General features: G+C 46.5%; 1 protein-coding gene across 1 annotated transcript in view; it reads right to left on the bottom strand.

The window, feature by feature from the left end:
• The window catches only part of LOC126919093 (latrophilin Cirl-like), a 364340-nt gene that overhangs the window by 323210 nt on the left and 13251 nt on the right, over window positions 1-27879 (bottom strand). The gene's annotated exons all lie outside the window — the stretch shown is intronic.

Here is a 27879-nt window from a genome sequence, read left to right as displayed (position 1 = left end):
GCCGGCTCGTCCTAGGGCTCGTCCTCGGGCACGGCTTCTGCAGGACCCGAACGTTCTTTCATCTTAAAGGCTCGCCTCCTTATGGGTAGCCTTCGAGAAATGAGCCGCGAGTAAATACGGGGAACAAGATAAACGAGAGGTTCGACGGTCTAGTGTTTACAGTTTATCGTACGGGAATCGATCGTATGAGAAAATAACCGATCGACGTGCGGACGAATCGACGAGGATGGAATGCAAACGAGCAACGAGCTGGATCTGTTCGCGAACGTATTTTTATAGGACAAAGACATTCGTTTTCGGAGTCGGTGCTCTGACTACGAGCGGATCGAAACCGAAATAACTTTCGTCAAACGTTCGGTTACTTCTTTTCCCAGTAAGCGGCTAAAACTTCTCGATTTGCCACGAAAACCTACAAAATTTGGTCATTGTACAGAAGTAAGAACGTAGCGTCCTTCGTCGATAAAGAAAATTTCAGTGCGAAATATTTTGGAGGTAGCGCATCGAAAGTGAAAACGTATCAGAGAAATAATATTGATTTGGCAATAAATTGTATCTTGGAATACCATAATTCCTGTAGAAGCTCCCTGTCGATACTTGGAACGAGAGCTCCAGACAGCTGAGCATGGCAAAACATTTGTTTCCCGGGACGTGACTTAATTAAAATATTTGACGGGGAGAGCCAGGAGTGTTTAGCTTCTGTTTGCAAAGGAGTCTGGAAGCAGGAAACGATTATTTACACCGACGTGAAGTGGAACGATGAGAAGAGGATACGTCGATCCGAGAACGCATGCTTTTCAGTACTTTCCCCCTTGGCGGGAAAAGAAGCAAGCGTAACCGTGAGAAAGATAGAGCAGCAAGTAACTGGTGGCTCGTGGAAGCATTGTATTAGAGAAATTCGCCGGCTCGCATTTCACTACGACTCGATAAAACAAAGAAATCCCTTTCGTTCCGCGAAACAGGGACCCTCCGTCTCGTAAAGTAAATTGAAAAGCGCTAGCCTGACGTAGCAACCCTCCACCTTGTGCCCCGCTTCGGCTTTCCACGGGCTTTTCAGCGGCTTCTTCAGAGCGGTAGGAAAGCGAGGAATTTAGAGGCAGGTTGTGTAATCGGAGGAGAGGCCGTCCGTTGCCTCCGCGATATTAATAAAGATTTATAACCGGCCGGATTTTGTTGCGGCAACGTATACCGAATCTAGCCCCGTTTCGCCACGTAACTTCGTCAAAAATTCGTGCCGGAACCGTGCCAAAATAACATTTGCGCGATCGTTTCTCTTCATTGAGCGTTTCGTTTCGTTCATCGAAGCCGCTGATAAACCGTCCGTATTAAACCGATTCCGTCTAATTCAGATTGACGAAACTGCGCGATAAAGAAAATCACGATCAATTTTCATTCTACGACGTTGCGTAATTAGAATAGGAAAATGTTGTTGAACGTTTGATCTTAAACTTACCAAAGGAAAAGAAAAAAAAGAAACAGTTTTCTCGACGTGAAATCGGAGAAACCGACAGGAAAGTAACTGCGGAGATTCATTGACGATGCAACTGCTTGGCTCGCGACCGCGTGTTTGCCTTTGGAGGTTAAGTTACTGAGAGCAACGAGAGAAGAAAGACCGTTCACCGACCACCGGCGACAAAAGACAAGATTACTAAACGAGATGCCTCTTACCCTGTTTCAATCAACCTTGTCCCCTTCCTGATTCTCAAGAAAAGTTTCAGGGAAGTGTACTAGAATCGACAGAGTGACGGAGATCACTTGCTTTCTTCTTTCGAGTTTCATCGCGTGGCTCTGACGGCTTCGTCAAGTTTATGCATTTATTCTTTTCTTAAAACGAATCGACTCTTACATAGTTATTGGAATTAGTTTCCCTTGGCAAAGATCAGAGATAATTTCAATACTATCTCGATAACTTGCATGTTGCGCTCAAGCGCTTTTTCATTACTTAAATGGGCCCAGTGAGGCCTTTAACGAAAGGAAGCTCGTTTTTTTTCTCGAATTACCCACCCCTTAAATACGCATTTTCCACGTGTACTGCCAAGGATTAATAGCGCGATTCAAAATAATTACACCAGTTCCGCTGGCTCTCTTGCTTCTTCCTTTTTATAGCTACTGTTCCGTGACTCAATTTTCAATCTTCATCCAATTTGCCCCGTTCGGTGAGCAAGTTTATCGTGCGAGAGCGCACTATATTCGGCCGATAAGAATTGCACGTGATGCACTCGCGTCCATCGCGGATCATCCAGGTTAAGGTGTAACCGCTTTTCTCAATGGTGATTCTCTTCTATATCCCTTCTTTATTTTCTCATTTCGTTCCTCGGTTCGAGGTTGCATCCGAAAAGCCGAAAAGCGGCAAGAAAATGCGGGTCGTATGAGCTGGCATCTAAGAAAATGCGGGTCATATGGGGTGGCAACTAAGTCGGTGCGGCCTCTCAAGCTGGCAACTAAGTGAGCGTGGATTTTGTCAATACCGACTAATCCGCGTTCTTCACTTGCCAAACGAATAAAATGTATATAAAATACATAAAGACTTACGAAGATACGGAAAGATTCGTAATACGTCGCGTATACTCGTCGAGCATTTGCTGGACGAGAGGAATATCTGTTTAGAAACCAATTTATCATCCATTTGGCAAAGTTCATGAAAGTACGTATTTTATTGGGTTGGCAACTAAGGAAATGCGAATCATATGTCGTGGCGGGGTTAATAGAGAGCGTGTAAGCGAGGTACCTCGCGCCACCTCGTCTCTCCGGAACAAAGGTGGTTAGAAGGTAACGCAGAAGGTAGTCGAGGATAGCCGAGAGTGGAGAGTATTTTCGAGCGGGCAGATAGCATCCCGAAAGATTTAGAGGGTCAGCGCTGCAATTAGCGATGTTTAGAAGCGAATTATGAGGCCGTATATCTCTCGTGCTCCGTATCTCTCTTGCTCTCCTTTTCTTCGACCGCGTTCCTCTTTATATATCCTTCTCTCACGGTGCAGTCTGGCTCCGCGGGCCGCTTTCATATTGCGCCCCGAAGAGCTTGGCCCGAGCCAGACACGAACAGCACGCATACACACGAGAGAAAGAGAACGAAGCAGAATCGAGAGCCCGTGAGCCGTGTTTCACCTGCGCGTTTCGTGAACTGTCGGTGTATTTATTTCTTCGGCGGCGGCCGACGCGAATCCTCTCGAACCGTTAGCCGGCTGCAAATCGTTGGCAATCGTAACGCGGCTACCGACTTCCCTTCGACCGTGTCTCGCGCTTCTTCTTTTGCGGTTATTACGAAACGATCTGTCTCGATGATATCGGGTCGATCGTTAATTTTATAGACAGCCGCAGCCGCACGCTCGCAGTACATATTTTTCATCGGAATGAAAACAGTCGAGTGGAAAGAAGATGGTTTTTACTTGTAATTTTTAGATCGATAACCGAATCCTTTACGAGCCACGGTGCGTTTTGAATATTTCAACTTTCGACAGGTTCCCACGGTAATATGTAACATTTTTCAGATACACGATCCTCTTCTTTCCCGTTTATTTTCGGGAAAATCATTTCGCCCGTTCCGCTCCTCAAAGCGCACCTTCTCCTCTCTCCGTCGCGTCGATGCACTTTTCAACCGGAGAGATACAGAGAACGTGTATCGGGGAAAGAAAGGATAGAAAAGAGGACTCCGAGCGTAAGAGCAAAAGTGCATTTCATCCCTCTCCTTCGAAAAGTATATCTCGCGCCACAAAATTCTACACCCAACTGTATTTTATTTTCCGTCAGTTTCATCGTTGTCGATGGATTCGCGTATTATTGTATACAGTATACGACGTACGTGTGTCTCTTCACCCAACAGGACTGGGAAAATCGAGAAGAGAACGAGAACGCCGGACAGTGAGAAACGATAGTTCGCGCAGCGACGCGCTTCCGCGCCGATAAAAATTTTTTCTCCGCGATTTTCACCGACATTAGGCGAGAGATGTAGGAAAGATGCGCGAGATTGGAGCTCCGGGTGATGTGTTAACCATTGCGTCGCAGTGAGAATGTTCTCCGCGCATAGGAAAAAAGCCCCCGAATATCTCTAAAACGTCGGTGAAAAGTATGAAAATTGCTGGACGGTATTTTTCTCCGGTGCAAAAGTACGCTCGGGACTCGCCAGCTTTGTTCCATCGCGCCTACAAAAAGATATGGGATAGAGGCGGAATAGGGGTCGTAAAGAGAAACTTTCTCCTTCGTCGTTTATTCCCAACTTCAATCATCCTGGTCGAAAGACGAACGTGCAACTTTCTTGTCTGTTCGACGGAAATATCGATTCTACATACTCGGGTATCGGTCTCTTTCTTCTTCAATTCTTGCAAATTCTTTCTGCGTCGTTTTGCTTCGGACGACCGAAAGAATCAAACGTAACGAACGAAACTCGATAAAGTCCGGGCTACTAACTGAAAGGACAGGTAAATTTTGCAAAACGGTATTTCAATCGTGAAACTACCGACGCTTGGGTAAGCATCTAATCGTGGCAAGTTGCTCATGCACCGAAAATAAACATTTCGCCGAACGCGAGCTTTTCAGCGTCACGAGACTGAATTACCCTGTGAAACTTCCAATTTATCTACGCCTCTATACTCGTTTTACCGAATCATCGCTAATTTGAAGAAACGCGGAAGCAAGGAAATGTTTGTTGTATTTTATACGCTACATATACGAGTTAACTCGGATGGTTCTCGTTCTTCGTCGTCGTCGTCGTCGTCGTCGTCGTCGTCGTCTTCGTTCTCGTCTTTCAACGTTCCTGCTGTCTGTTTCGATCGTCGCTACGCTGAAATCACCTTCCCCTGCCGGGGTTCCTCGTCTACGAAAGCTGATTCGTAGAAACACCGAAGAAACGCTTGTTTGTCTTGTCTTTAATCCGTTCGAATGGAGGAACGGAACAAACGAACGAGTATAAAAGGGTTTTCCGCGTCGACTTTAATCGTCCCTGCTCGCGAACGAGGTGGCAAATCCTCTCGTCGCTCGTCTGAAGATTTTGTTAAGAATTTCAAGATACCAGAGTCTCTCGTTGGAAAATCGCTATCTATGTTCCTGATTTCGATAGAACAAAGAATTGAACACTATTTACAATGATCGACGAGTGACATAAAATTTGACGCGCGATTTATTTCGTCGTTTGGGATGCATCGTTCGACGAATATCGTTTGCCATTTCTCTCGCGGAATCATCGAATTGCCCGCTTATCGCGTTGTTATTACGAGAAAAATCCGTATCGCTAGAACGCTAGAACGAAATGAAACGTCGATATAATCGATTTGACTAAAGAGACACGTTCGTTAAAAATATGGTCAAAATACACGATCGTGTTTGGACGAAAAGATCGAACTTTACAAGCTATGGCAAAAGGTTAACGATTGATCGATAAGCTACAGAGAGAAACAATAGTTTCGTCGTCGTTCTTCCGTGAAAACTTTTCGTGGCATTGGGGGTTGTTAGTAGACAAGTCAGAATTGAACAAGAAGGTAAGAAGAGAGATTGAAAACGCGAGACTCGGAGGAACGGAGGAATGGACAAGCAGGCGGCTCTGTTGCGCGGCTGTCACAGCGGCAGCTAGTTAAAGAAGTTTTTCGACGGTATGGCGACGGTCTCCCTCGTCTCGAAACTGTAGCCATTGTCAGCTTATAACGATGCAATAATAAAACCGACGGTCTAACGATCGGATCGTGTTTCCCGGAGACGCCGGTCTGCCCACGAACAATGAAAGGTACATTTTCTTTCCGGTCATAATCAAGCAATCCAATTGTGCCGACTTATCGCGCAAGATAAAGCTTTCCATAAACTTTCGAGACAGCTTTTCGCGCTTAGCAATCGTCGATTTAATTCGTTCTTTTTTCTTTTTTTTTTTTTTTTCTTTAACGATGAAACTCGTTTTATTGACCGCGTCGCAATTATTCCCCACGATCGTTTACGATACGCTTTCCTCTGTGATATCGTCGATGGATATCTCCTAACAAACGACGGTCCATCGTTCGTGCGGATCGTTCGATGCAATTTACACTCGGTCGATTTTTTTTCCTTTTTTGCCGCACAGAGCTATGGATGGGACAAGCTTCGTTTTCCACGTTCGTGAATATAAGAAGACTGAAAAATGACGGACCCTATTTCACTCGCAAAACCGCGTACACGACATTTCCTCTCACGGACGATTGGCTGGTTGTCAGATAGCGGTCTAATGCGTGGACGCGACGTATGTATAGAAGGAGGATGAGTTATTGGCGAAGTTCTCTCGTTGAAATAACGCGTCGGAAGGCAGAGAAACGGGGACGGGGCTCTTCCTTCGGAGGAAGATCGACCGGTGGATACGCGAAAAAGTAATTTGCGACCGAATCCCTCGAGGGTGACCATAAAATTCCACTTTTTGGCCTGTCGCTGCCGTTCCTCCGCATCGCGGAGATATTCTCGCGTCTGTATCGTGAATGAACCGGGAGGCCAATTATAATTCAGACTCTCGGGATCGTATAGAAATTCATAACGAAAGAAGAGGAGGGAAAAAAGAGGAAGGAGGCGACGCGGTAGATATCGGGAACGATAAAAACCGCGCAAACGAAACAGGAGAAACGCAAACAAGGGGAGAGAGCCGGGTATCTCTTTGCCATTAAATATCTCGCGTTAAATCCACTTTCGATCGAAGAAAAAGTGAGAATACCGGCCTGTGCGCCAGAGTTGCGGCGTAATTCGAGTTTCTCTGTCTGCGACTCTCGAAGAAGAGGAAAAATAAGAAGCCATGTAAGATCGCGAAATGAAAAATCGCGGAAAGAAAATGGAAGATGGAACGCGAGCGAGACCAAATATTCTGCGTTAGCCGATGCGTGTACCGGTCTCGTGTATCGCCACGCTCAATCTACCGCTCGTTATTAATATCTTATTTTGCACGAGCATAAATATCGCGTGCTCAATGGAAAAAAAAGGGAAACGCATTTGTTAATCGACCGAGAACGGATTTTACGTGGTTCTTCTTTTACTCTACTCGACTCTGTCGTTCCGACTGGTTCCTTTTCTTACCTCTTCTCCAGCGCGTTCCCTTTCTCTCCCTCTCCTTTTAGCTCCCCTCCATTAGTCTTTCTTTCTCTCCCACTCACTCACTCTCACTCTCTCTTTGCACGCCCCTCTTTAACTCGAGGCAATCTCGTTCGATAGAACTTATGTTAATTTGCATAGCCACCTCGAGTTCCGAGTACGATCAGGGACCCCTATCGTATCGTTGTAACTGCGGCAATATTGCGTCGATATGAAGTTATCGTGCGTAACCGCGAAACGATACGGCGCCGATAGTTTCCATTTTTACGGAATCGTCGAGCGATCGTCTCGTGTGTGCCGACCACCGTTCCCGAGGAATCGGCGAGCGGTTAATTTATATACGGAGGTAATTTCTTCATTAAACGCGGCTCCGCGAGGCGATACCGATGTTTCGTAACTCGGCGATTTAATGCACTTGAGGAGAGCGAAGGGAAAGAGAGGAGAGAGAGAGAGAGAGAGAGAGAGAGAGAGAGAGAGAGAGAGAGGCTGCACGCGTACGCGAAATTGTTGTGCAACACGCATCGATTTTACGATACACCCGTTTCTGAAATCGACTCGCTAGTTGCTACCTGTTGGTACATAATGGAATTGTAATTACTTCTTCGAGATTGTGCAGGATAATTTTTGCGAGCCGCAAAACGTAAACACCTTCGAGAGAATTATTTGTGGATCGTTGTAAGATAAAATTAATACCGCCGATCGGTAATTGTAGAGATTACATCGTAATCGCGGTATAAAGGACAATTTGTAAACCGTTAATTCGATATCTTTGATAGAGTTGCGGGATTTGCAGAAGGCCGGTAAACAATCGGTACTAAGCGTTTAAATTTAATCACCGGTACATTAGGTACGATCGGTTCATTACCGCGGTCGCGACTATCGAATTCGGAAAATAATTCGACCATTCGTTAAACCTGAAGTTAATCACTCGTGCTAGACCAGATAACTGATTTTCAAAGATGCAAAATAGCACTCGGTGGTTTGAAATCGCCGTCTAACTTTATCCTTCTCTATGCTGCCTCGTGCATATCTGCGTCTCTTTCTATATTGCCACATCGATGCATTAATACACCGAATAATCATAACGCATCGATGTATCCACAGAGATTAAATAATCCTGCTAATCGACAGCTCATAGCTCCATATAAACCAATCATCGTGTATTTAGTTATTTCTCTATGACCAAGCGAATCGTCAACAGCTTGGCTCTGCCTGTGGTCCACCAGCCGAGCCAGAAATGAATTCGAAATGCCCCTGCAGCGGAATACCGCTGCATAGCCCGATGCACCAGACTCTGTCTCCTCTCTAATCGATCTTTTTCATTACGATGTCGTTAACTCGCGGCCCTCTATTCCTTTTTCTTCGGCTGCATTCCATTAGTCGTCGTCCGTACATCCTTTTAGCCATCCGTACAGTTCCTTTACGTACTCGGACGAATACGTACCTACTCTACATACGGTATGGCCGTGATGCATCGCGACACGAATACGAATCGTCGATATTTCATACAAATCGTCGCACTGAAAAGTATTGATGACTTCGAGAGTATTATCGCGTCATCTGCAAAAGTACCATGCAAGATCTGTTACCACCGTGCCAGTGAGACCAGCAGGATCGCTCGATCCCGCGTATAGATGCGTCGCTTTCGTTCGTTAAACCCGGTGTACGCTCGGCGTACCATAGGAAACGAGATATCGCCCTTTCTGAACGGACATACCGAGTTGTTTCTACGACCTCGACGCGATCCCATATCCAATACGTTGCCCATTACTCTGTCGTCAGCGATATCGTAACCTGTCAAAAGGGACAGGTACGTTTGCCTCTCTAACCGCTTCTGGACCTATTCTGGCATCTACGTTCGGATTTCGTCATCGTGAAAATTGCCGCTTCGATCGTGGTTCCAATTACTACGATCTTTTTTGGTCTTCTGTCTCTCGTTTCTTTCTTGTCTCTTTTCTAACAACCAAATAGGTAACGTACGAACCGTACGAACTGAAAATTTTGTACGAAATTTCTCGTGGACTTAGTACGAATCCATTGGCACGTTAACCAATTGACTCGTCAAATCTTGTTTTGTCTAGTAACTCAGACAATCTGACAAATGTAATCAATCTTGTCTATACGTTGGACCCCGAGTCCGATGTAACAGGAGAGCGGAACGAAACGATATAACAGGCAATCTCACTTCTGAAAAATTGAAGGGAGCAACAGGATAGTCCTGATCGGTAGACCGCAAGTAGAAACCGGATTCTTCGTTTACCGAACGACCGCTCTAACCAATTGAGCTATTCACGCTGTCGGCAGCTTTTTCTGTCTAGATTTAATATTCGATGAAACGGTTCGCTGTCTGTAAACTCTCGTAATATCGCCGCGTTCGATCGCGACCAAGTGGTAAAGCGTCCTCTCGTAAATTGCGTTCGACCGAAGACTTGCGAAACGTTCTAAGGAATACGAGGGAATGGAGAGAGGTTAAAGCAACCGGTCGTTCGCCAAGAACTTGGTCAAACTTTCGGACACGGTTTCAAACCACTCCCGATCTTGGCCAGATATTCGTCCGCCTGTTAGAAATTCCGTCCGAGGATTGCTTATTCGACTATCAGCGACGCGATAATAGCGGATCAGGGGATAGAGGGGCCTGACGATTTGCTGACGCCACTGGTTAGACGCAAATACGATAGAAACGAGTAGCTTGCTATCGTTCGTCGGACAATGGCTCTATCGCTTGCGAAAGGAATCTCTTGACCCGTTGGACTGGACGCGATAGGTCGCAAGGCAAATATTTTCTTTCAATATTTTGCCACGGTTTTTGCATTAAAAGCATTGCAACGTGTTTGCAGGGACAACTATACACGTATGTCAGAGATACGCGACGAAATGAAGATCAATTTCAAGATCGGCCTTCGTTATCGTCGATGACTTTCAGTTTATTCGACATTTAAATTATTCTGATAGAGCGTAATCTACAGTGTCGATTTAAACAACGCTTCGACATAGTCGATTGTCAAGCGCGATTATAAACTACTGTCCGATCTATAGTCGGATTTAGATTTAGATTCAGACTTATGGTCGATCTATAGAAACGTATATTTTATTCTACCGAATGACTGCAGCGAACAGTTTTCTGGCTTAAAAATTGTAGCAGCGGAACCTGTCACTCGAATCTGCCCGCGTAATATAAGCTCGCGTGCATCGTTTTAAAATTCAGTCCGGTAAAGAGAAAACTGAAAAGGAAAGGAAACCGACGAAACCTTTACCCGGGCAGACGCGGCTGCAAGTAGAATTAATCTCTCCAATCAAGCTAATTCGTTTCCAGGAAAAGAGAACATTTAAAAAAAGATTTTCCACGTTCAAAATTTTTCCGCGTGCTTTTGCACTCGACGCGAATAGAAACGAAAAATATGAGAGGGAGAGAGAGAGAGAGAGAGAAAAGAAAGAAAGAAACGTGGAACAGTTTTCGAATTTCGCGTTTTTCGCGAGTAGGCGAGCCGGAGGATGATCGTAACGCGGTACATTTGTAATCCCAACAAACAGCACGGTCTGTCCCGAAATTTACAGACGCGATCGTCCGAATAATTTCAGGTATTACCAGCCGAAATTTTCCTATCTTGAGAGATAAATATGTAGCAAAGCTTAATACGGCACTTGTTGCTAATTTCGTCGGAATTATTATAATTTCGTACCAATTACAGTGCCGCAGTCATTACGTGTACCCATGATTTTTGATCTATTTTTATTCGCGCGTAATCCCAACACAGCGGGTGGAGAGGGGGCGCGGGTTTGGACATGGAAAAGGGATTGGCCACGGAAATCCAGCTCGTTTCCTGTTTCTCGTGGAACGAGGATCCGGCAATGATCGCGGCCGATCACTCGATCCGTAATGAAAATTCCAACCTGCATTGATATGCATCTACAAGATTCCGGCAGCAGCCAACTGCCGCTCGCCGTTCATTTCGTGCGATTTCAGGACTTTCCAACGGAATCTCGTAAAAGCGAATTCTTCGCGACGAGAAGCACGTTTACCTTCCGACGCGTACCGCGGCTTCTCTAAAACAGCTCTAGATCGTGATAGAATGCGCTTCGCCAGACATTCCCAAACAAGATAGATCAATCGCGTATCGAGATTCAATATGAATCCATCGAATTCATATACCTTTCTTCTTCCTCGATGAGTTCTTATCTCTCGAATTGATATTTGTCCACCTGAATCGAATAATTTAACCAGACTACTAGGTTGGCGTTCGATTTTGAAATATTTTTGATTAGAATGTGTCGGCTCGCTTTGCACCAACGGTTATCGTTATTATCACGCGAATAGGACATAATCGGTGGTCACTATAAATTCTTCGCGTGACAATACTCGATACAATTAATATCTAGAATGGACTAATTACTACACAAATTACAGAGGTTCTCCTCGTTCCGGTGCGCCGACGTTGCTCTATATCGGTCATTGATTATCATCGCTCGTGGACCGGTTATTTATTACCGAATTGAATTATCGACGAGAACCGAGCATGCTCCAGGGAACAACCGTACTCTCGTTCGGCAACTTTTCATTTTTCCTACGTGTATGTGCAGAGCTTTGGCACGCTGAAGCGTTTTAATTATTTGTTCGATAAATAAACAGGTAGGTGTAATCGTCAGATCGATAGAGATAGTTTTCGTCGCCGGGCGTCGTTATTACAGCGGAACATGCTATTAATATAAATACTTCCCGTGACAACACTCGGTTCAATTAATTCCCAGAATCGTGTAGCTAATTACAGCGCAAATTACAGAGGCCCTCTCTTCTCGGCCGAGTGCGCCTGCTATTACGGCTTATACACCGGGCCCGGCGATTATCGTCGCTGTCGACCGATTATTTGTCACCGCGTCTGATCGTCGACAAGATCCAGCCGAGCGCTTTTTCCTCCATATCCCCGGCGTTTTGTCACGCGCGTTTGATCGGATTCGGTATCGGTGGAATGCGGAATTTGCAAAAACAAGCATCGAAAACACGGCGTGGCACACAGTCCTGCACACGGTGCGCCGCGTGCAGGATTGTTTGGTGTGCGACCGCACCTATACACGCGAGTACGATCAGGGCCCGACACTCGAAAACGCTTGGACCAGAGAGTTTGACCGGATCTGCAGTCGATTCGCTGACGAAATGGATGGGAATTCGAGAGCGAAAGTGCCGCTAGTACACGAGAACTACCGCCACCTTTCATCGTTTTTTCTCTGCTTTTTTCATCTCCCACCCTTCTCTACCTCTCTTTTTTTCTTTTTTTTTTTTTATTTCATTTTCGGACGACAAGCAAGAGACAGTGCGAAGCGAAACCATACAATAGCCGTATAAAAATGCGCAATACGTAAAAAAGTATAGCCAAACGGATTGATATTTCTGCCGTCACATAGAATCAGGTTGCATGACCTATACTATAGGTCCTGTACTATAGTTACCGGTTCCGCTTGTAGAACATTTCAAATCTACGAATCTCGCTTTTAAATTAGTCTTCGATTCATGCTCCAAGTATTTCGAACGTCTGCGATCCTCGTCAATGCTACCGCCGCTAATTTCCGGATGATGTTCGCGTTTCGATGATTAGAAAGGTTCTGCGAATCGTCGAAAGGATGTACGAGGCGACTGGTCTCGCCGGAAACGAAACCTCGTTCGAGCTCCACTAGATTGACTCTATTCACGGACGGGTTAGCGGTAATCGTTTGAGAAATTTAGTTTTCGGTTATGCTCGCCGCAAGAACACGAGAGTAGCCAATTTGATACGATGATAGCGATGCCACGCTGTGTGCTCGATATTGCTCCACGTTACTCAATTATCTAAATTCTGTGGAGAAGTAACGGTGTTTTTCGAACGTTTTTTTATCTCTCAAAACTGACTAATAGATCGCGCGATCAAGTTCCATCGAATCGGATATACGAGTATACGTATAACGCTGATAAATTGAAACGAAGTGTTCAACCGGTTCCCACTACGCCCATCTATAGAAATTTTTATTCTTTTTTCCAACTATGCCGTTCCATCGGACGCACGTACGTAGTTCGCGTTTCGATTCGCCTATTTTATTCAATTATAACGATATCGGTCGCCTGGATATCAATAATACACCGATATTTGATCAAATTTGATCGAACTCCATCAAACTTGCAGTAGTTCCCCGGAGTTGAAAAGCGTACGTAGGTGGGTCAAAGGGAGTCCATGGCGCGAACAGCGTAGAATTTTTGAAATGTTTTTTGACTAATAGACGGGGTCCGCGGGCGACGTGCCAATTCGTCGCTCGGTTTTGAACCGTGTAACGCCGAATGACGTCGTTGAACCGGCGCGTTGTACGGCAGGCATTCGGAGCTCGGACCGCAGCGTTTGGTAAATTTGGCCACCCAGAGGTAAAGCAACGGTAATAAATGAGCGGCGAGCACGCTGCCAGCGTGCCCGCTCCAGGTCCAATTTCCCAGGAGGTTATACCGGGCAAAACCGCAGCCTAAAAACAATATCCTACTGCTACGGGCCAGTGACAGTGCCCGATAGGTGGCTATACCGCGACGATAACTTATCGTCGTCCATCTAACATCCGAAAAGGTAATAACTTTCGCGACGGGGCGGGATCCACGGCAAAAAGCTAGCCGAGATTTCGCAGATCGACGAGTCGTTCGAACGAACTCGTTCGATGAAAGTTGGCTACGGTTCGCTCGTTGAAGAAAAGACCTCGTCCGTATCTCGGGTTGCGCGTCGCGCGCCTCGTCCACAGGAATAAGAAGTTTAGCGGTAAATTTCGTTGAGGGGATCGAGCGCGTAATATCGTGCGATTCTTTAGGAAAAGGAGATCGATCGAGCCTGGAGAAAAAGAAGGAGAAACAATGGAGAAGCTCGCGAGAAGAATCCACGGAAATTATTATGCGATCGCCGAAAAATCCCTCGAGTTTTATTTGGTCATGACGGCTCGTCGATTTCTCGAGTTTTCCACTTGCGCGTATCGGCGAGGTCTCTTTTGAAAAATTCCGACGTAGCTGCAACGTGTGTCCGTACAGTTTCCTTCTCGCGACAGTCGGACCGTGTAGAAACCGAGCGTTTCGACGAAGCGGGGCGAACAGAGAGTCGGACGAAGGGGTGAAGGAGAAAGGAGGAAAATGTTGAAAAGGGAACAGAGCGAGAGAAGTAAAAAGAGAGCGCATTGGAAGACGTACGTCGAAGGAGAGGTGAATTCTGGAGGGTTTGTCGATTTACTACTCGAAGATAGATAGTTTACTCGAAGTCTGAGCACGAAATGATTTCAGAGCTACGGGTGCGGCAAGCACTTGCCTCCTCTATCTATTTCGACCCGTGTTTTCCTCTCTCTCCGCCCTGTCTCTTTCTCTCCAATCCCATCGGCAACGTTCCATCTCCGTGGCCTTCTCTCGGCCCCCCCTACCCTCTCAAGGCAGTCGAGTTCTACGAGCAAAGAGGCACTGCGGACATTGGGTTGTATTTCATAAAGTGAGAAGCCAAGTTCAGGCCAGGCTTGAAAGTTCGTCGAGGTCCGACCCTGAGACGCGCACTTTAATACAAGTTTTCCATTCAGACCAAGGGGACCGCTTTTCTCTTTCTCTCTTGGCGCGTTAGTTTATTAACTGGTAAGGAGAAACCGGCGCCAGGCGCCTGGCCGCGGGGGCGGCTTTCGTGGTGCTCTCGAGTACGCTCGCAAAAACGACGCTGAAACGAAGTCCGTGTAGCAAGAAGACGTTATGTGACACGCTCGTGAAAGTGTTATTTACGACCACGCCGCTTCCGGACCGCGACACGATGCACGTGGTTGCACGCGGATCGCGGACCAGCAAAAATTTCTGTCGCCAACGCCAACACCGTAATGAACCGGCGCGGTGAATATGTCGCGAGCTTCACGAGCGTTGTATTATATTTGTCACGACGCAGACCAATTCGTCGCGATGCCCAACCCCGCGACGATACTGTTTTGACGAAAATCGATTCGATTTTTTGCCCATTTTTCTTCACGATTTCCGTCTTTGCGAAGAGAACGATCGGAAGGATGGTCAGCTCTTTCGAGATCTCGTCGGCGAGTATTTGTCCGAATGAAATACGAACGTAGGAAAGCGTTACACTGGCGTGTCACGCTGTCGTACAGCTGGCTACGCAAATTTTTAATTTACGCAATATTTTTAAATTGAATCGTGCTTCCTCCGAAGCGTGAATCGTAGCTAGAAAATTGATATTTAATTTCTCCGCGTGTATTGCACGCCAATCAGCGTTCAACCGTTTGAGTTACGTTAATTCTTCGTTTGAAACGAACCGACGCACAAAGAGTACCACGAAAAAAGTATGTATTCTCTTTTCTGAGCTGATCGAATCACGGGACCAGCAGCCGTGTTATTATGATATGAAAGAATCGGTCTTCCAAAAAAGTCGAGTTCGAGCGAGCTTTTGCGTGAAGCGACCCTCGATCTGGCCTCCGTCTGTTTTATGGCGTATAATAAAGGCGAGAGGTATGGGGGATAGCATTAACGATGAACCTTAACTGCCGAACTTTAATATGCACCGAAAAAGCCCAACTTCCGGAATCTCTCGAGCATAGACAGAAAAATGGAGATCACCGAACAACGGGAAGAATCTCTCGGTGAAGATGCTCCATGGGAAACATCGCGAAACGTTTGCCGAGATTATAATTTCAGGGCAACTCCGCGAGCGCAGCGAGTAACGAGCGACTATTCATTACAAGTACGTACGCACGTACATCTCGCGCACAAAAACCACCTCGCCCTATAATTATCTCGCGATGTCTTGGTAATGAAAAATTATTGCTAATAATTATTCGTAAACGTTAGAAACGCCTTTGCTCCGGCGAGAACTTTCCACGTCGTCCTTCTCGCTAACTCGTCTCGCCACCTTTCTTAATCTTTCGCGCGTTTTTCCTCTCTTCCCTCTGCCAACCCTTTCTCGACGCCTACGAAAGAATTATAATCAAACACCAGCGGAGAGAGCCAGGCAATTAACCATTCCTCGATGTTTCTAAAACGCGATACCCGGTTCTCTCTTTCTCCGTGGTGCTTTCCCTCGCGTTGCCGATCCTTTCTTCTCCCGTTGCCACGTTTCGCGCGTTTGCATAATTAAGGCGCATAATTTCTCGAACCGTTAAGAAATTACTACAAGTTCCTTCGCGCACACGGTTGCCTTCTTTTCTTGAACTGGTTCATCAGTATGTTCGGTCCGTGCAGTGTGCTGCCGCCAGTAGCGAGGGAAAGGTAAAGGGAGTTTAGGAATTTTTCGAGCTCCGCGCACAGCCGAGAAACCTGTTCTTATTTTGCGTTTATGCGCGTAGCCTCGCGTCGCTCCAGCTGCCTTCTCTCGCCATCCGTGCCTCGTCTCTCGCATTACCGTCGTAATTACGTTTCCTACAATGGAATCGTTACTTTCTACGCTCGCGTATCGAACGCATCGGAGGCGTGTTTCGGCGAAAATGAACGTAAAATCATCGCCGTACAGACCAGAATGAAAATAAGAAACAACGGTGGGGTTAGCGATCCAATTGGCGTAGCTAGTAACAAGAGACTAAAAGATTCTCGATATCCTACTCTGATCGATGGGGAACGATTCGCAATCCTATCAACGAGTAAGCTCGTTTTACTGAAAATCGAGATTTTTCCGGATCCTCTTTCCTTGTTTCCTTCCATTCCCCTACACGTATTAGAACTCCATGGCAATCTTTTTCCGACCGAGGTATAATATCTCCCATAGGTTGACCAATCGTATCGCTCTTCGCGGAATTATCCGGCGAGGTGATTTTTTTTCTAAAGAATAATATCGATACGATGGCCAATCAGTACCAATTGCCCGCGGCTATTTGCCTTCTGATTTTCTCGAATCACAGATAAACCGAAACAAAACGATTCCAAGATGAATCAACTATTTCTTCATACGATCGTATAACCTACGCGTGCTTTTTTTACAGTTCATAAAGCCATCGACGTTGGATTTCGTCTTGAGAGATTTATACCTGCGTTATTGTTTCAAAAAATATTCCCGATCGTTTCCCTCTTCACAGTTCATAAATCAATCCGCTGAAAACGGGCTACGATTACGACGTCTGTTTTACCCACCCTCGAATTCCGTCGTTTTCTCGTTTCGGAACGCGTATATTTCGATCGATGTCTTTCTTAAATCCTCGCTGCATTTCGCTTGCATATATTATTACACAACGCTCGAGAAGACTCCTGCTTTGTAGCAACGCGAACGTGAAGGTAACACGCGAGCCGATTCACGAAACGATTCAACGTAAAATCCAAATTTCGTGGTTGGCGAATTCGGTGTTATTAGAATCGTCGGTCGTAACTTTGGTATTCTAATTGCAGCTGATTTTAAAACGCAACGCTACCTCTTGGATAGATCAAAAATGAATTACAGCCCTCCTGCGGCCGATTCAACTTGGATACGCTTCCTTCTCATTTTTCTCTCCCCAGCTTGCTTCTTCGACATTTGGCTAATATTTCATCCGCGGTTATTCTCAAATGTCTATTAACACAGCGTCGTTGTAAATTCGTCTTCTATTTCAGCCGGTAATAATCGTACATCACGGTGAAACGCAACGAGGAAAACAGTGTCGTAAAGAACGCGCTCGCGGTAACTCGTTTTTCCCGCTACATACGCGAAATTGGATAAAGCAACGTTTCGAATAGCCGCGCAAATATTTAACGAATTCGAGGCACTAGCGCATTTCCGAGATACATCTATCTGCCGCGTGTTTTATCCTGAAACGATGATTTATCTAGTTTTCGCTTGCTCGTAATTCATTAAATCCAATCTCTCAAGATTAACATCTCGTTTCTCAATCTTCGTAATTATCCGATCCAATTATCGCGTTAATTGGAGACGGTAAACGGTACACATACCGCGACGCGTGACTATCGTACTAGTAATTTAACCAATACGATTTCCCGCGCGAGATCATGGTTCAATTTCGTACGATATCCCATTCCGGAGCAGCTAATAGCTCATCTCGTCTAAAGCACGAAAATTAAATAGGTTTTTGTTCTTTCAGCTTGATCATCTGACTAATGACTATCTGACGTCGGGTATAGTACGGAGGCGTTTATAAATCAGAAGCAAGCATTTGCCCGTGAAACGTTTAATTTTTGCTCGGGACAGAACGTTCGCCGAGAAATCGTAGAAAAAGGATAAAACACAGGACCAACTTCCGTGCCTTCGTTTCTACATTTTCATTTCCACGATTTTAGCTCGAAGAACTTTACGGTCGGCGGCAACGTCCGGCCATAATAAAAATTCTACGTGCGCCACGAGAGCTACAGATCGCCAAGTATTAACACAGAAGCGAAATATAGAACACAACGAAACGAACTTAAAACGAGACAGAAACTACGAATTAAACGTTGGCGATACGAGGCCGCGGAACTATTTCTCCGCTCCCGATCTTCTTAGCCGGCGATTTATAGCCAAACATTCCCGCAGATCTGTTCGCGATCAACTTGTACAGCCATTATCGTCGAAACTTCTTATCAACGATGCTGTTTCTTTGCAGCCAGCCGCTTCAGACCGGGCCGAGAAAAAGGTTCGTGGAACAGAAGGGAGAGAAACGAGGTAAAAAAGGCGACGAAGGAAGGACGCGAGCCATAAATAAGCATCGGGGAAAAAGCGTAATCCCTTATCGTTTGTGTATTCTACAGCGACGCCTAACAATAAAGGAAAAGTTTCTTCGTTCTTCGTTCTCTCTGCCGTCTCGGTCCTGGTCATCCTTTTCGTGCACCGTTTCTCCCCGCCCTTCTTCAGCACCGCTCGCAAATCGTATGTCGCCCCCGGATGGAGGAGGAAAAAGCGAGCGCAGTCTGTCTCGCGTTTGTCGACAGGGGTGCAGTCCCGGGCTTCGGGAGCTAAAGCAAAGAGGGTGGTGGCAGAAGAAACGTAGATTTCAACTGCACGGAACGGAGGGAGGCATCGCGAAGCGTGGATATGACGAAGGGAAATAAGAAAAAGAAAGATACGCGAAGAAACAGCGGAAGAACGAGGGAAAAAGACAGGTGGGATTGTGAAATAGAGGGATGAGAGCGCGGGGGAGAAAGAGGCAGAAAGAACGAAAGAAAGAAGGGGGTTAAGAAATCTTTTAAGAGATGCGACGCTTTAAGGACGTATTAAAAATGGCAGGCGGCGGAGAGGCCCGAGGTGCAGCCTGCAGTTTACTGTGGTATAAATTAGACTCGCTGTTCCAGCATAATCTGATATATTAACGAGTCAAACCTCGGTTCTCTGCGCTCTCTCTGCCGCGACGAGAAGGAACACATCGTCGAAAGACGAGGACACGGCTAAACGTTGCGTAGCCAGGTGAAAAAGGGATGAAACAACTGACGAAGAACGAAAGGAACAAAGATGGGAGGAGGTGAGTAGAGATAGAGTTAGAGAGAGAGAGGGGGAGAGAGAGAGAGAGAAAGCAGTGGGGACTAGTGAGGGGAGGGAGGGAAGCCCGCGGGACGTATCGTCGATTTTTACTTGCTTAGTATCTCGGTTATAGTCTCGCAGTTTTTACGGTCCGGCGATCTCGCCGGGGCTTAACGCCGTAATTGAAATTGTGGCCTTGCTTATCGGCCTGTCGTAACGTTGAGAAATGGATCTTTATTAGGGAGCTGCGCGCAGAAGTGGCGAGCTGAAGGGTGCTGAGAAATTTAAGGGGAAAGGGAAGTCTTCGGAGTGAAACAGAGACAGACGCAGGGATTAAGATAAAGAAAGGGGGAGGAGAGGGACGGGCTTTGGCAGAAACAAAATGATATCGAGTACGTTGTGGCAAGAGAGGAAATCGACCGTGCCAAAGACTTAAATACTTCTCTTTACAGTTCGCTCGCCTCGAGCACGGTTCACCAGTGATCGTGGGCGTCCTGCTCCTACGCGAAGGACATTGACAACCCTTTAAACATCGAGAAACTTACGAAATAGAACAACTGGTGTATGAGATCTCGAACAACGACCAATGTTCTAGTATCAAACTGAGACGCGGTGGAATTACAGGATAAATGAAAAGACATTAAATCGGAAGTGGCCGGGAACAGATATACAGCGAGTTGGTGAACAATCGACGACTTAACATCGGTTAGATCGGAAGGGAAGTCGTATCTAATTAGAGGCGTTATGAATTACAACGGAATAATCGTTATTATTTAACACAAAGAGAGCGTAATTACCGGTGGCCCATAAACAGATTATATCGAGGCCGAGAGAATTTATTTTCGAAGCAATGGGACGATGGTGTAGCCGGTGAATGGTGATGAAGATTGCGTAAAAGCGTGACGCTCGCTAGTAATGAGAAAGAAGCCGCCTCATTATGATTTATTTGTCGCGGTCAATTAGAGCGGGCCGCTCGCCTCTCGCTGGTTACGAAGCCAGTCGACGTTGGATGGAAGAAGAAGAGGAAGGCGATGAAGGAATTACGTGGACTCTCGTAAAACAGCTTAACGGTCTCTCGGGAGAGTATCGAGTGCGAGTTAAGTGGGTAAAAAAATTGCTACGCCTGAACGGAGAGACGCGTTTTTCTCGAGTCACCCTCTGATAATTCGTCGAAGCACTCGTTGCTCCGACCTTCCGACGCTTCTTGCCAATAGCCCCTTGTGATTAACTTAAGTTCTAAATCAGAGCCTGCTCCGGCCGAATGAATCGCACTCAAACCCACGTAATTGCATTGCCACCGATCATAATCATAACCGTAATTGCGTTCTATCGTCTTAATTGTAATTTTATTCGCCGATAATACCGCGTATTAAATAAATAAACGTATATAGATGTAGTCGATGATACGCGCGGCGTGATCATTATGCCGTAACGTGTTTGTCGCATATTTAACGGTCAGTTGATAATAACAATCGCCAACATTGTGCGCGATAATCGCGGTCGACGTAAATCCGAAATTCCGAAATCGATGCTTGTTCGTTCATGTGCGCCTCTCGTTTGTTACACGACGAAAAAGAAAAGTTCTTTTGTGACGGTATTAATAATTTAGCAGAGAATAATGATCCGAGCATCCAGCCTCTAGCCCCTATACCGTATCAGCTTCATAGATCGTTAGGTATATCTTGTCCCTAATTATAAGTCTCATTAATGAAGATTGATTTCGAATTCAACGCCGGTAATAAACACCGATTCAGCATACAGCACGTAATCACGGAATGTCTGACATACAGCGGACTATTAATTCTTATTAGAAATCGTTACGAGCCAGCGTCTTTCGTCCCATCGCGAAACACAATTTGCTAATCACGAAATACCTTCGAGCATCGATCCGCGAGAATAGCTTCTCACGCTTAATACGATTCTCACGACTCTTAAAAGACACGCTTTCGAAAGTGCCATAGATAAGATCCGAACTACCATGATTCTACCATTTCCCGCACGGTCAGAGTGTTTCCGCGTCACCGAGACGAATCGATAGCTCGTTTTAATTGAAAAACGAAAAAGAACGGAAAAAGAAAAAAAGAAACGCGGGGAACGCGACCGAGAAGATTAAAACTAATTCAATTATCGACGCCACGCAAAAGGGACCCGTTCGTGGAATTAAATCCTCGATATTAGAACCCGGTTCACCGTTCACGGGCACCGAAAGAAAATTCCCATAGGATCCCGGGAACGATCGTAACGGCGACGGTACACTAGGCCAGCACGCTACGAACTAGCTACGAACCAGCTACGAACCGGCTACAAAGTAACCGAGAGAGAAAGAAGAAGAGGAGAAAAGAAGAAAAAGTGCCTTTCAGGAAATCGCAAGTGACAGAGAGACGATAAAATCTGTCGTTTCTATTCCGTTGAAGGAAGCGGTGCGGCAACGGCGGTAGCGGCGCCGCGACGGGATAACGACCGTGCATTGTCCGGCGTCGTTGGTCTGATTGGTGCATTTCCGCAGGTGCAACAAGGTACGACACGAAACGTAACGAGAGCCTTTTCGACGAGCCAGTATTACTTTTATTCCGATGGTGGTGAACCTCGGAGGTTCGCCAGCCTCTTACGTATGTATCGTAAGCATCGGCGAACGCCGCGTAAGCGCACGGAAATACTCGTTAACGTCACTTCTCGTCGCTGTCGTAATTCAAACCGCACTCCATCTCCTTCTTCTCGCGTGTCCCCCTATCTTCGTGTCCCCGATTCGCATTCGTACGCATTCTCTGCCCCTATCATTTTGCGTTGCATCGGCGCGAGCGCGTCTCAGCCACGCAACGAATAACGAATTCGCGACCAACCGAACTCGGCCAAAACATTCCACGACATTTACATGGCCTTTTTACGCCACCTGCATTTTCCAACTATCGTATTAGCAACGTACTCGCAACGTATCGCTCAGCCAACATTGTTCGGCCCTTGTTAATCGGTTTTATCTTCGACGCAAACAGAGGAGCGTCCGGTATGCGCTCTACGCTCGCCAGCGTTTCTACGAATCCGGCTATTGCGGATTTTTCCCGGGAAATCTGTTCTCGTCGTGTACTCTGATCTATTTACGAATGCGAAGCGAATTTACGTGCGTAGCGTGATTTTGATATTAAATCGCGCGCTGACTAGAAACATTCGTTCGCTTTATTCCATGTTTATTCGTATCGTTATTTTCGCTTTCGATTTTAAGAAATGGACGGGGATAAAATTACTAACGTCTCTTTCCGAAGAAACTTTAATTCCTTAGCTGGAGTTCGTCGGATGAATATTACGGTTGGAACAATGTAACCGGCGAATTCACGAGTTAAGGGAGTTCCGAAGCTGCGTCTCGTATAAAGTCTTCTCCGGTACCGAAAATGTCCCTTTGCATCGACTTTACGCGCGCATTGAAATAAGTGCGTACTTGTCGCACGGAAATCCTCGTTAACGTCAATTCTCGTCGGCGTTGTAATTCAGGGAACGTGCCTCTTTCTTCTTCTGGCTCCTCTCCTTCTCTTCCTCTATACCGCTCCGCACTTTCCTTTTTTCTGTCACGTACCTACGCGGGTATATACGTTCCGCTGTCGCCCCGCGAACTTTCCGAAGGCAACTTGTTCGCGGATAATGGAAATACAAGCCAGCGCGTTTCGACGCATTCGTTTCGAAGCCGGCTCGCCTCGAAACGTGAAACAAGCCGAACGAAGGTGTATAATGCTGGCTCCCTCGACGGTGATACAAATTTAGTATTAAATGGACACGTCCGAAGTTCCATCTCGTTACACCGTTCCTATTCTTTCTTTTTTGCCTTCTCTCCGTCGTCCAAGTCGCGACTACCACTGAATTCCACCGGCTACACGGATACAGGTTGCCCTGACTCGCGCCACTTACCGCTTGTAAATATAAGCTGACCGATATAACGAGCACAGCGAATGTAGTCAGCAGCGACGCGACGCCAGCTTCCCTAAGTGACCGTACACGTCGAAACAATAGAGCGAGAATATTTTCTATGGATACCGAACGCGCGACTGTCTGAATGCGAAGGCGTTGTTATTCTCTTTAAGCTGTTTGGTTAAGTGGTCGTTCGTGGGTATCGGTAAAAATAATAACCCACGCGAATAGAATATTATCATACATACTACGGTGCTGCTAGAATGGTAGTATTATTAACACCGACAATCGAGATATAGGAAATAGCATCGTAGTTTAACCATCGAAGAACACGAGGCAAAGATCGCCAAACGATTCTATCCGATTCAGTTTCCTCGGTCTATTAGCCAACCGCCTGTACAATATGCAGAGTGTGAATTCACGAGAGATACAAGTTTCTTCGCTCGATGACGATGATATCGTCGCGCTTTCTTGCGCCGGATGAAATTTCCTCGAAGTCGATTCACCGAAGGATAATGGTAACGTGGCGTTCGGGCTGTTGTACCAGCGACGGCGGCGGCGTTTCTACGGGACGAAAGAAAGTGGTGGTTCTTCTTGTTCTTCGTTCTTTTTTACGGGTCTCGAGTGTCAGAACGAACAAGCGGGATTTGCACGCGGACCTCCGTGCAGGTAGCAATCGGCTTATTTCCAATCGATTCGGTCCGCGGCAAGTTTCTTTCTTCCTCCTCTCTACCTTTCTGCCTCCCTCTTAAGCTGTTCTTCCGTACCTGTTCTCTTCATCTTCCATTCACGTGCCTTCATCTACCGATCCGCTATTTTTTTCCGCTATTTTTTTCCGCTATTTTTTTCCCCTATTCCACGGCACTCTGTTCCTTTCTTTACTTCCAACCGTGTACGGTGGATCGCTTGCCTTCTCGTTGAAATTATGTCTGAAACGATGCGTTTCAGCAACATCGGCGAATCCGGATACGCTGCCAGAATCTTTGACCGTAGCAGTGTAAACAGGAGAAACGTATCGAGAGTGGAACGACGAACTAGATTAATTCGCTGGCGCCAGTAAGTTTAGTGGAGCAGGACGCCGTGTCCGATTATGACCGACTAATTCCCCTATCAGCAGCGCTCAATGTATCTATACTCCATGCATCGTACGCTTCCCACGCTTGTATCCAAATATCTCCATTTAGCGAATAAACGTTCAACACACTGCTAGTACAAAATAATATTTGTATCGATCCCTCTTTTTAATCTACTAATTAACTTCGACTAATTTCAACTAATTTCCAGCTAGAACAGCCTACTTTCCGATAATATCGCGGAATATCGTATACGGAGTGCCCCGAATATGCACGTAGTTCCATTACATCCAGTCTAACTCAAACATTCGTCACGGAATGGTTCCAGGATGAAATCTACGCTCGACCTCTATATCCTAATTTTCTTTCTACGTGGGGCACGGATCAACGGCCGTGGGCAGTTTGCCTTCGTTGTGGAAAGAAGAAACGGCCGACCCTTTCTCCGACGTACGAAGAATCGCGGCGTAAAAGGGAAAACCGACAAACGAGATTGTGCCGCGATATATATTTGTAGGCCGTAATTGGACGTGAACGAGATCGTGCGATGAAATTCAGCGGGTCGAGTTTGCGTGGCCAGGCGTACTATCCCCGAGGACCTATTAGTATCCGATTAGAAGAAGGGGCCAATGGGGTCGATGCGTACATGACGACCGGACGCGTTCGCGAGCCTCTTTACAAACGTTTTCCTCGTATCGAGATAAGGAGAAATCGAGTTTCCTCCCCTTGTACTAGCGAGCCACTTACGACGGAACGAGTGGACCCTCGAAAACGAGCGTTCGCGTTGCACACAGACGATTCGGAACAAGTAGATAACTCGAACGTTACGGGTATGTAAAGCGGCCCGTGAATGGAGACTCGCATGCAACGGAATTTATACCACCGGCCAGATAAGAAGCAAATCTGTGGATATTCGAGCAAGATCTGGCGAGTCTTTACACGAACGTGTATGTACATCCGCGTGTATGTGCGTGTATGCATGCACTTCGTGCAACGATAAACTAACCGCAGCCCTGTGGAATCGGAAAACGAATTTTATACGCGCAGAAAATTGTTCTATCTAAAAAGGTTAATTTCACCGGACCGCGATATTCTTCGGCGTCGCATACTTTGTCCATAAAAACGTTCCTCTCGATGAACTTCGCCGAGATAAAGCTCCGCCAGAGGCTCATTTTGCTTGGAAATGTACTTCGTACCTTTTATTTCGAAACACATACATACTTCGTTTCTCGCCTTTTTAGTCGACGCTACTTCGATTTTGTATTCTGAAGTATACGTATACCGGTTGAAGGTTTCTTCGATAAGAGATTCAAAGTGGTAAGGAAGCGACGCAGTCTCGCGTTATTAGTTCCAAGAAATGAAAATTTTTATCGATCGTCGTTATCATCGAACGCCGCGAGATATATGTAAGGTTGCAGACGTTGCGAAAAAAAAAAAAAAAAAGAAAAAATGGTCGGCGTAACAAAGGCAGCTGGCTCGAGAAGGAGCAGCGTGTTTCAGGTTCGTCCAGAGGGAAGCAAAGGAGAAGCAAACGTGGAAGAACGGAATGGAAGTGCGGGTGCCGGCGATTGGGCCCGGTGACGAGCCTCGCAAAAAGGAAGAAACAGCAGAAGCAGCAACCAGCGCACTTCTGTTTATTCCGAGAAACGGCTCCATTAACGAAATAGCCGGACAAACGAAACCGAACGCAGCGCGATCGCGCGCAATACACGCACTCCGTGGGCCCCGGCACCGTGTGTATCGCTAGAACGATCGGCTACCTCTCTTACCGGCGCGGCGTGGCGGCCCCGAGAAACAGAGAAAGTGAGTTAAGAGTGGCTGGACGAGAAGATACAGCGATGCGGTGGATTCCAGCGTCAAGGCGGTGAGGTCTCTTTGAAGGTTGCATCTGTTCGTCTCGCAGCCAACGGAACGATGCACCCAGCTACCGCGGAATTTTATTATCGACATCCGATGTTCGACGTTCGACCGAGCGTTTCTATCTTCAACTATTCCCTGTTCAGGTAAAGAAAATTTCAAACATACTCCTCGTCGCGAATGTCGTCGAACGTTTAATCGCCGCGGAGCGTTTCACTTTGCGCGCCTGTTCGTGATTCTCGGTAATGAGACGCGTGTAAAGCGAGCGAGTAAACGTTGGAACAACCCATGCTCGACTTGTCTCGCGGTCCCGGTTGTTCGCACGTTTTTCTCTCGCGCAAAGGATATTCTCTTCTCGGTACAGAATACCGGCTGCATTTCCGAGTGTGCGTTACACGCGTTTAGCGTACGCATTTAGCAGACATCCTGGCCAAGGTACATCGGGGAGGAACGTTAAGCCGGCTATTAAAAGCGCGATAGACCGTAATACCTGTAGTTAACCGAACGTGGCCGGCTCACTACATTTAGCAGGAATTGCAAAAGTTACGGGCATTATTATCCATCCGCTCTCGACCAGCCTTTTTCTATCGAGCCACGGTGCGCCGTGCTACGTTGCGCCAATAAAAGCTATTTTACTTCTTAATCCGAGATACTGCAATTTTCTGTGGCCCAAGAGAGGCGGGAAGAGGAAGGGACGCGGCAGGGTGAGTCGAGAGACCTTTTTAGTGGGCGCCATTCGGCGCCGCGTTCAGGCCGCACCAGCCGTCGTAGCCAGGGAATGCTCCTCTCCCCTCTTGCGTTTTCCCGCATTTACTTTTAAAACTCATTTTTCCCCATTACGCTTCCCCGACGTTTTCGAAATCGAGTTTCATCGTTCGCCGATACGTACAACCGGTGGATCGTACCTCCGGCAGAGTTTACCGCGTTATTGCGAGATGCGTCGGCGTTTTATTAAAATTGCGTTTACAGCGGTGCCCGCGTTGCTACCTCCTGTTTGCCTTTCGACGGAGATGGGGCCGATAAACGAAAGAGAATCCGGGGAAAACGAAATGGAACAAAAACGAAACGGAAGTTGCACGTAGTTGTGTCGGGGCTTGGTGGAATCTCGGAGAAAATGACAATGAGAACCGAGCGTTTTCCAGACGGGCGGCAAGGTGACGCGTTTCCAGAAGAGAAGCGCGAAATTCCAAGTGTGACTTTTACGTAGCCGCCGCCACTGCAAAAGGAGAAAAAAATCTGTCCTCATGCATTTTACATGAGGAAACGGTTTTGTCAATACCGTTGTTGTGATCGAAAATGGCTCCTGGAAGATACGATTTGAATAAGAGGGCCGTGGGGACGGGGTCGTCGTGTCGAACTTGAATCAGGCCGACTGTAACGAATAAATTGCTCGCATTACGAGCGTCGGCAGCGATCCGCCGTCCTATACGTATGACTATAGAATAGATCAACTTTTGCTCCCGCCGCACTTTGTACGCCGATTTATTTTGAAACGCGACCATAGCTCGACAAATCCATAATGCATATCGATTTCGTAGGCTTCGCCCGATCGTTCCGAAACAGAAACTAAGGGAAAGTATTTCGTGCAGGCTACGCGGTAGACGTTACACCCATTCGACAAATGGGTATCAAATTTCGACGATTCCTCAACCCCCATCGAATTT

The sequence above is a fragment of the Bombus affinis genome, chromosome 8 (genome assembly GCF_024516045.1).
Source record: "Bombus affinis isolate iyBomAffi1 chromosome 8, iyBomAffi1.2, whole genome shotgun sequence".
Taxonomy (NCBI): domain Eukaryota; kingdom Metazoa; phylum Arthropoda; class Insecta; order Hymenoptera; family Apidae; genus Bombus; species Bombus affinis.
Note: the sequence above shows the minus strand (reverse complement) of the source record. Positions and strands in the feature narration are given on the sequence as shown.